At 37.3% G+C, this 11,023-nt stretch overlaps 1 pseudogene; it reads left to right on the top strand.

Moving 5' to 3' along the window:
* The first annotated feature begins 437 nt into the window (after positions 1-437).
* Positions 438-1,428, top strand: LOC141282951 (uncharacterized; annotated as a pseudogene).
* The last annotated feature ends 9,595 nt before the right edge of the window (positions 1,429-11,023 follow it).

The following is an 11,023-nucleotide window of genomic DNA, read 5'->3' as shown; positions in this document are numbered from 1 at the left end:
GGTTAAGTTGTGGATGTGACATACGTAATTATTTTAAAAAGCACTAACTGTGTTAATGACTGTTTGAAGATCAGTCTCTTTTCACATGTTCATCCAATGTGTCATTAGCATGCTAACGTGTGCTTATGCTAATTAGTATTATATAGAAACTGACAATTGGTTTAACTAGACTTTTTTGCTTGAATTAACTTGTTTTGTTTTTGTTGAACAGACCAGAAATAATTACGTGGAAAAGTTTTCCTTAACTGAATTTAGTTTATTGAACAAGATATTTTTATGACCAATATAAATATATTTATTAAGTTGGTGCAACAAAAGATTATTTGTTTAAATTAACTTATTGTATTCTTGTTGTACAAGCCTAATCTAATTTCGTGGAAAAGTTTTCCTTAATTCAATTATGTTGATTGAACAAACAATTTTTTTGAGTGCAGCTCTCCTCTTTCTTCACACAAAATAACCTCCTGGACAGCAATCAATGGTTTCAAAAGCGGTCACTCCACTGAGACTGCGCTGCTCTCAGTCATTGAAGCCCTAAGGCAGGCAAGAGCAGCCTCCAAATCTTCTGTGCTGATGATGGTTCTTGATCTGGATCTATCTGCCGCTTTTGACACGGTCAATCACCACATCCTCCTGTCGACCCTCATGGCTATGGGTGTCTCTGACACAGCGCTTCTATGGTTCAAGTCGTACCTCTCAGGTAGGTAATTTCTGGTATCCTGGAGAGGTGACGTCTCCGAACCTAACGTCTCGATACCGGGGTGCCTCAAGGCTCTGTGCTTGGACCACTGCTCTTTTCGATATACATGACATCCCTGGGTTCTGTCATTCGAAAACATGGCTTTTCCTACCACTGCTATGCGGACGACACTCAACTCCACTTGTCGTTCCACCCTGATGATCCCACGGTTTCTGCCCGCATCTCAGCATGCCTGAGGGACATCTCACTCTGGATGAAGGATCAATATCTCCAGCTTAACCTTGCGAAGACAGAACTGCTTGTCATATCATCTGAACCAAAGATTCAGCACAACCTTTCCATTCAGCTAGGTTCCTCGACCATCACGTTTTCCAGGACAGCCAAAAACCTGGGAGTGGTCATTGATGAGCATTTCCTAAATGAGCACGCTACGCAGCTCCTAGTCCAAGCTCTAGTCCTGTCCAGGCTGGACTACTGCAATGCGCTACTGGCTGGACTTCCAGCACAACCAGCCTGATTCAGTATGCAGTGGCAAGAGTGGTCTTAAATGAGCCAAAGAGGGCGCACATCACTCCTCTCTTTGTCAAGTTACACAGGCTTCCTATAGCAGCACGCATCAAATTTAAAGCTCTGCTCCTGGCCTTTAAAAGCACCACTGGGTCAGCTGCAGCACCCCCTTACCTTCACTTGCTTATATAGCGTTATGTACCCTCTTGATCCCTGCACTCTTCCACCGAGCAACGGCTTGTGGTGCCATCTCAAAAAGGGAAAAAAACTTTAGGGCGTACCTTCTCAGGAGCCGTTCCACAACTGTGGAATGATCTGCCGGTCGCAATAAGAACTCTGTACTGTAGCTGTCTTTAAGAATTGGCTAAAAACCCATTTCTTCCGCCATTACGTCACTTCCTAGGACTTACTATCTTTCTCTATTTTTCCTTTTTCTTTCTTAAAAAAAAATTTGTACTAAGCAACCCATGGGTATGTATACTTTGTTGGACTTGATATTTCCAGTGCACTTATGTATTGCTGTTCTTGTGTTGCTATAATTGCTTCTATTGTTTACCTAATTTGTAAGTCGCTTTGGACAAAAGCGTCTGCTAAATGACTAAATGTAAATGTAGTCTTTACCAGGACTCAAAGTCTTTAAATTGAGCAACTCAAAGTCCTCAAGTCCTTTAAATCTAAAACCCTGTTACATACGCAAGGAATAATTGATGACGACCATTGACTTTTTCAAAAATAATGTGCACCTAAGGTGGCAATGCTGCACAATGCGAAGTGGAATCAATTATTTAGCTTATAATACGGTTACCACAAAAATTAAGACATTGCTATAGTGGTTATTTTAAGACATTTGACATGTCAGGTGTGTGTTTATCGAAAAATAAAGCATGCCTATGGAACATTTCTCAACCAATCAGAATAAAGCATTCAACAGCCTCATGATATAAAAACATATACTTGCATAGGATATTGGGATAGGATACATTGCATCACTCTAATACATACACTTAGGGTTAGAACCCTTAAATTAAAAGGCTGTTTCTACCAACGCTGACCCACACTGTGGTTCATGAGTCGCAGAGATGTCAGCAAACCAGCAAATACGGATGAATTCATTGAGTAAGGTTTTTAGTGATGGCTGGTGGATACTGCAGGAAGATAATTCAACAGAGCAGAATACAATGTGATAGTTGGTGTTCTGTAGCTTAACTGGTACAGCATTTCACATACAACATCAAAGCATCTGTCAAAAGCATGAATGTTATTCTATCAAGGCTTCATTTTCTGACAGAAATCTGCTATAAACTAAAGTCTATAGGGGAAAATGGGGTAGGTTGTAAGCATGTATATGTCCACACACGTGTTTGGCTTGTTTCATATTTGCGCTGTACATAAACAGCTTGCCACAGATGCTCAAGTAGTGCTTAACATTAAACAAGAACATTTCTTTAAGCAAATGAGACATGCAATTACGTTTGTATTCACACATTGCCCATACTTCATCAACACTTGTCTTATTCAGAGCAATTAGAGCCATCAAACAAAACACAAGCACGCACGCACTTTCCATAAACCAAGATTTTCATTGTTTTAAGATGATGCGGAGGATATTTTGCATTTCCTAATCCTAGTGCGAACGACCTAAAATGTCACTGCTTGACATGTTTCACTTTAATCTTGAGAACATTTTTATATTTTCAACTCTCCCAAGTATAGCCAGACCTCTACAAACCCACTTGCTCTGTGGTTCACTCTTTCAGAGAGAGTTCTTTCACAGTCAAACTGTCTGCAGGAGATGCAGTGAGATGGAAAACTTTAATCGCATTAAAAGAAAAACCTTCTCCTTTCATTTGGAAATTCCTCAGATTCCCCCTTCCTCTCCCACCCTCATCTTTCTCCCTCTCGCTATTTTCCCAGTTCTCTCTTTCCAACATTCCCCTCCTCCCCGAGCACTTAGAGCCACTTCTCTTGCTCCTGAATATACCCCCCCAATCTGCTGCACCCGTGAAGGAATTACAATCCGCTCCCCTCTGCCTGTTTCTCTCCCTGTTTCGCTTCATCTCCCTCACTGTCTCTCTTTCTCTTTCTTTCCCTCGTTCTCTTTCTCTCTTTTTCGTCCTGCTCCTGTGATTCTGTTCCACCTCCTTCTGAAAAAAAGACGGATCAAAGGCTCACCCCCTCTTCTCTCCTCCGCAAGGTTTTGTCCCTGTCTCTCGGTCACTCGTCTTTGTGGACCTCTTTCCGGTTTCACGCTATGTTCGAACTCTACTTTTGTCATCTAGTTGCAAAACACATTTACACACACGAACACACAAATACACACATTTACACAGCGACAAACCACCTGAGGAGTGAGAGGAATTTTCTGTGTAATTCAGAGTCTTAGTTGAGTAGCAGATTTCTGGACTTTAGGGGCCCTAAGGATAATTCACATGGCTTACAAACATGATTGCACTATTTGGTTTATTTGTTTTGGGACAAGCTAAAGTTTTGAATTTTAACTGTTTTAGTACTAAGGACATCCAACAAACAACATCACACAGAAAATACAAACGCGCACATTTAGTGATGATATCAGAGTGAAATTTTATTCCAACTCAAATAACCACAAGAGGGTGGTGCTGCACCTCTACAACTATCTGTGTAGTTTAGAAGCAAGGTTTACAGAATGACTACAATTTTACAACAAATAAACAAGCACAACTGGGTGATTCTCGCAAAATTAGACTTATGAGGTGTCATGAAACATTTTGATAAAAAAAGTTAATTCAAAGTAAGAGTATCAGAATAAGAAGCATACAGTTACAAACATCTCTTCATGTACTATTTTGCACATAATTTCAAAATACATCATACAAACCAATTTTGTTGTTTTTTCCACATCTAAAGGGAAAATTTTCATTACCGCAATGTGTTCATGATTTGGGATTTGGGTTCTTTGACATGGATATGTTTATAATAAAAAATCGAAAAAACAAAGGCTTTAGTGCATGTTATACTATAAACATTTACAGTAAAGAAACATGTGGTATTTGGTGATCATTGGTAAATGTAGAGACAATAATAAGGAATATAAATGTGTCCAAGACCAATTTTCTCATCCTCCGCAACAATTTTCTATCATTGTTTAAGCCCTCAAGGAACTAACATTTTAAAAAAATTTGTTGGAAGGGACATAATTGACTGTGACACTCAAGATGGCTACCTGGTAAGCAGTTCTTATTTTTTCTCTCCAGATAAAATTTGACATTTTGTTTGTCATAGTACCTAGACAACTTTTTAGTTCTCATTACCGAAACATGAGTTTGTAAATGCATTTATTTAATGTAATATCATGTTGCGGTAATGATAATTTTTGATAATGATAATCTAAAAAATGTAGAAAAAGTTCAGTAAGTTCAGACCTTAATCTTATATGTGCAAAAAAAAATTGGCTTCAAAGGCTCTTTAAAAAATCTGATGCTGGACACTTTCTAAGTCTGGATTTCGTGAGAATCACCCAACTTTATCATAATTTCTTGAGCTTGTAGAGATATTGTAAGAGTGATCTTGAATGTGAAGGCCTGGCTGCATAAGAACACAATAAATGTGAGAATGATTTTGTGGACCAGCATGTATGGCAGGGTTCCCCAAATCTTACCGTGGAGGGCCGGAGCAGTGCAGAGTTTAGCTCCAACCCTGATCAAACACACCTGAGCAAGCTAATCAAGGTCTTCAGGATCACTGGAATTTCACAGGTGGGGAAGTTTGCTTAGGGTTGGACCTAAACTCTGTAGTGCTCCGGCCCTCCAGGGTAAGTAAGATTTGGGGAACCATGATGTATGGCATAGTGTTCATTACATAAAATATTTTTTAAACATTGCCCTTACAATGCAATCAAAACTTGAGCCCCAAATACATAATTTTGGTGCATCGGGTTAATAAGAAGACTGCCCTTGTGATCCAGATAACATTTTCAATTTTAAACATGCATGTTAACAAAAAGAAAAGTTAAAAGAAACTTTATTTCACAAAATGTTAAAGGAAAGTAGCAAATTCATCAGCAAGATTGCTCAACTAATACCTGACGCTCACAAATGATTTAACTGCATGAAGCTCTGTTCCTCACAGTCAGGACCCCAATTTCTGCAGCCAACCACATTTCAGCAAATACAATATTCAAAATCAGACTGCAATTCATAACTCCACAAAAAAGTAATGAAAAGTGAAACACTTTTGAAATTGCAAGTGCACAGCAAAACAGCAAACAAGCTTTGAGAAACATGGGATTTAGAGAATGAAGCAGAGTTAGAAGTGTTTAAAATGGCTCAGCGAGGTAAGCCAGGTCACATCCAAACCTCAACACCTGTCTCCATCTGCATCTACAAACTAGAGATTGGACACAGAGATGCCAACTCACCAGAGGTAAAATAAGGAAGTCAGCAGATGTTCCTGGAGTAATTTTGGTATTAAGGCTCCTTTTTAAGCTTTTCAAAAATAATTAAACCTTAATCCAAAATAAAAGGTGAATTTAGCTAAAGGGGGATTCCACAGATCATCAGATAAACTTAAGGTGAGTGTGCACTACACTGATCTATATTCATTTTACCTATCTTATAAATACACACAAAAACTGATGACACAAAAGTCAATCTCACAAAATACCAGCAGCTACACTGACACACATCAGCATCCACAAAACTGAATCTCCATACAAACACACTCAACTGCACTCGTTTCCTTAACCCCATCTATTGTCTAGGCCGGACTCATCTGAGCCGTTGCTATGGTGATGGGACCTGGAGAGCGGGCATCACCTTAGATACCTCACACAGATAATCTCCTCTAAACATATGTACACACAAAACCCCGTACAGGTAACAACACCACACACATACCGGATGCACATAGACACACATAGAATAAATACACTTTCATATGACAAACAGTCACACACACTAATCTATAAAATGTGGTGCTGATTCAGGTGATTATGCAGAGAAACCCAGATGGAGGTCCGGCTTTCACTCCACATAATCGCAAATGTTACAGTGTATCCATCCTGATAAATGGATGGATTAGATTTAAGCAAAAAGAAAAAGTATGCTAATTCTTTATAATTTAATTCTTCATAAATATGCACAACATAAAAAAAATCCGTACAACCTATCAGGAGCTCAGATGCAAAAGCCACTAAACTTTACCTCTGTCAAAAATAAGATAATGATATTAACCGAATGCTCTTGGTACATCAAGAAATACACAGAAATACTAACTTTAGCGTTCATCGGACGCACGTGGGTGACACGATACACGTCTGGATCAGAACTTTACTTCCGGTTTCGTTTTACTCAATGGTCTGACTAGTTGCTAAACTGATCTCTTGAACAAATGCCTCGTCGAAAATAACAAATGTTTTGCTTTCCTAGGTAATCTATGTGTTTTTTGTTTGTTATATAAATAAACTACGTTTAAAGAACTTTGTTGTTATTTATTCTTAGTGGAGGTTACCGGAACTTACGTGTGGACCACGAAAGCCGCTTGTTTATGTTGTTACTGTTGAAACCATCTATGGTGTTCTGTCCTAAAGTTACCCAGCCCTGGGTTAAATATTTTTTAGAGTGTAAGTCTGATATAAAAAATTATATACAAGAAAACATAAGTGCATCTGAGCTCTACATATTTAATGATAAAGCATTAATGACAGCTACCAACTGCACTTATAGATCATTATAACTTATTGTTCTTATGTAACTATGTCATAATGTAATAATAATCTTGAGGATTCATTTTCTTTATGTTTAACACACTTTTCTATCTTTCTGTTTTGATAACTTATTGACTAAAATCTTCTTAACTCAGAAATGTAAAGGTTCAGTGTCCAGTGCCAAAAATTTGCAATAAATAACCGAACATTTCCAATCATAAGAAAGACCAAACCAACAAACCTTTTTATGGCAGCAGGTACTTAGATTTAAGTTATACGAGACATGATTACAATCATCTAATCTGAAACAGAACAATCTATAAAGATTTCAGGATTATGCCAGATTATGTTTGGATAATTGTAAATAATCTTACCAATAATCCTCCTCGGGAAATGGATTTAAGCTTTAGCAAAGTGACGAATGACATTGTGCAGAGATGAGAGAAGAAAAAAGAGAGGCAATAGATAAAGGCAGATAAAGACAACAGATAAAAAGAATGGGGCTAGTGTGATGCTGTGTGTGAATGGGAATGATTACAGAATGCTAAAAAATTATTTAAGCAACAAAATTGTTCAGTCTCATGCCATTTTAAGATTTATAAGCTTGTCAGATGTTGAAAGTCTCAATAACACACCGGCATTTTTTTTAAATAAAAAAACAAAGTAGTAAGTAAATGCATATTTTGTGGGTATAAATGTAGATTATTATTATACTTGGATGTTTTTGATTTTTTTTTGCATGTGTGTGGAAATTTAGGGGGTTATTATTTTTGTGAGTGTGTAGGTGTGTTTGGTACAGGATTAGGAGATTACGGTCAGTCTGATCATGTGATTATCATGGTCAGTAGTGACCCTGCTTACTAACAGATTACCCTGGTGAAGCTGAGGTAGCATGCTTTCTTCTCGTTCCTCCTCCTGCCACTTCATCCATCCTATTTCCATTACATCTTATCCCTCATAGTTGGGTTGGACTCTCTTCCTGTTTAGGTTTCCTGTACAGAACCAGGACATCTAAGTACTTTAACAAATGAAAATAAGCTCTTATTTTCCCATCCAGAAAAGCTTTGCTACTTACCCTTTTTACCTTGACCTTTCCCTCTGGAATTTATTAACCTGGGGATCCAGGTATGCACACCTGATCTGTCAATGCAGAGGTAAGTATTTCTACCAAAACTCACCCTTCTGTTTTTGTTCCCCTAAAAGGTATACTGTACATCTCAGTAGTTCACATTGCATTTCTTAATTCATCAAAAATATAGGCAACATAAAAATGAGGGAGTACTTATCAGTTTGTCTTGAAAACCTCTTTTTCACCTGAGGGAAACTAGATCTAAAAGGGACTTCACTTTTTTTGGAAACCCAAAAATCAACGATGTTTTTTGATGTATTGATTACAATTGGTGTATTGGCAAAACCATGGTTTTAGTATCCCAACCATGGGGGGTAACCATAGTTTAGTAACCATGTTTATTTTGTTTGCTTGCTTTTTTAACCACTATCTAGTAATTTTCTATAAAATACACAGTATTCTGTCATGTCGGGAAAAATGAACTATTTTCACTTGCATTTAGTTCGTATTCTTCGTAAAACAAATAAAGCTGTTATGCGTGACGGTTTTGATAGAGTAAATCGGCACGACTATTTAGATTTGTTGTTGGACAGTGTTTATCCCAGTTACGGATAGCCACACCAATAAATTAATCAACGTCATCAAAAATAGGAATAAACTCTGTAATTATTATAGTATTTCTGCGACCCATTTTTAGGCTACACAATGCTAGTAAGCCATCCCTATTTCACTATGTTTGAGAAGCAAATCATTACTTGCGAAGAACACCAAAAATTCGTTTGCAAACAATGAATTATGATTAAAAATAGAATCTACCAAGTAACTTGACAGGAATAAACATCACGTTAATGTTTCGGTGGTTGGTTGAAATCAGAGCCGGCCCTAGACCTTTGGGGGCCCTAAGCAAAATTTCGTCGGAGGCCCCTTTGACCGTTTTAAGTAAGGCCTAAAGAAAAGCAATGACTACCTTATGACTATACTGCACATATTATCTCTACTATGTTATTTTTTTTAAATGTGTCTATTAAATTATGTTTTAATTATTCTATGTATACTGTATGTTAATGATCTTTTTTACATTGCTGGTCCTGAGTACGTATTTCGTTCTTATGTGGCAACATGTAGCCTACAGAATGACAATAAAAGACCTTGGGGTGGTCCCGGACAGGGAATATCTTAAGACAGGACTCGGCCTTAGTTTAATTAGAAAACATAACTAATTTGAACAAAAATGCCTTACTAAAAACATTATTTGTGTGGATTTTGAGGCAAAACAAAGAGCACTGGTGTATTTTAAGATATGTCAGTGCAAGCTTTTTTCAGTTTGGACAGCTCTTAGCCTACTTTTATTTTAGTCTAGGACTACTTTAATTCCTGTCAGGGAAACTGCCCCCTTGAGTTCTTGATTTGAGTTCCATGTTTGATGTCTAACAGAAAAATATGATACCACTGACTGAACTGAATGGCAGTGCAGTGCAACAAACACACACTGATGAACTTGCTAAATAAAAAGACTTTTCACTGACCATCAAAGAAACATTTTTAATTGACACCAGAGTTTAAGAGGCACAAACAACAGCCTATATATAATTTGAATGAAATTGAGTAAATAGAATAACATTTAAATAAAATATAATATAAAATAATAAATATAACACTTAAATGTTTAAATTTTTCAAATAAACAAAATTAACAATAATATCTAAAACATCACAAACAAGGTTAATAGTACCTAACATTCGCCTCACTATATATTATCCCTTACGTAAATAGCATAACAAAAGTTAATAGGCTTGTTTGAGATGAGCAAAATCTGACACAAACATAGGTTTGTGGATAATAACAATTAACTTGCAAATAATATTAATAATTGAAGATTAACAATTAACATTGCATTCATAACATTAATCTAACAAAGCTGACTACTGTATGTCATATGCATTGCTATAGTTTAAATATTAAAGACTGAACAGTGACATTATAAACTTTTGCAAAGGCCAGCAGGTGGTTTTAAAAACAGTTCGCTGTCTGGGCATGTACCACCACGCATATGCGCATGAGTTTGTTTACTCTTACACATAAAACACTTTAAATTCAGACGTTTAACAATATAATTACACTAATGACATACATATGTAGAAATGACAATGGCATACGTGAAATATAAGCGTAACAGAATTAATTTACCACGTTAAACCGTTTAAATATTAATTATTAAGATTAATATACCAATTCACGTTATGATGGCAAATATAAGAAAGAGAAGTCAAACAGAACACAGGTTTGGTCATTACCGAAGTCAAATAAGATCCACTTACTTCGCATTTACGCACAAACACACATAGCATTAAAGAAATTGTCCTTAAAGCAACAGCAAAAGTTCGCGTCTGTATCAGTGATCTGGCTCAACTCAACTTTGCGTTCTGTGGGCGGGATGCTCGCCTGCACATAGATCGCGGGCACTGATTGGCTGCTGCGCTGGATGTTGTGTGTCAATCAATCTCGGCAAGAAAGAGATCTTATTTATTAGCGAACTTTCATAATAACTATAATAACAAGTAACAGCCTTTTTAACATTGCCATAATAATAAATAATGAATATTTATTTTATGTTACTTTTGATGAATGATTTTTTTCAACCACTAGCTAAGTGATGGCCCTAGCTAGGGGGCCCTCTGCTGGCCACGAGGCCCTTTGCAATTGCAAGTGTCGTTTAGTGGCTGGGCCGGCTCTGGTTGAAATCCATATTGTATTCAGTCGTCAAAATCCACAGATTGTGCTGTGTTATTAGACGTGATGTTTTGCGCTTTGGCGCCCTCTGTTGACAGACGGTGCTGCATTTGGGTAGCACTAATTAATCTCATTAACGATATCCCGGAGTATCTTGAATTGTCTCTACTTAGGTGTGTGCGACTTCCTGCGGGGCTGCGTAGATCAATCGGCGTATAAAATAGCGTCAAACTAAGCCATATGAAACTAAGATAAGTTGTTTTAGCTCGCTCTCGCGATATTTTGATGTCAAACTCTGTTCGGTCTGCGCTTTGTCGACGTTTTTCCCTTTACC

Source organism: Paramisgurnus dabryanus, chromosome 11 (assembly GCF_030506205.2).
Source record: "Paramisgurnus dabryanus chromosome 11, PD_genome_1.1, whole genome shotgun sequence".
In the NCBI taxonomy this organism is placed as follows: domain Eukaryota; kingdom Metazoa; phylum Chordata; class Actinopteri; order Cypriniformes; family Cobitidae; genus Paramisgurnus; species Paramisgurnus dabryanus.
This window is presented reverse-complemented; position numbering and strand designations above follow the sequence as displayed.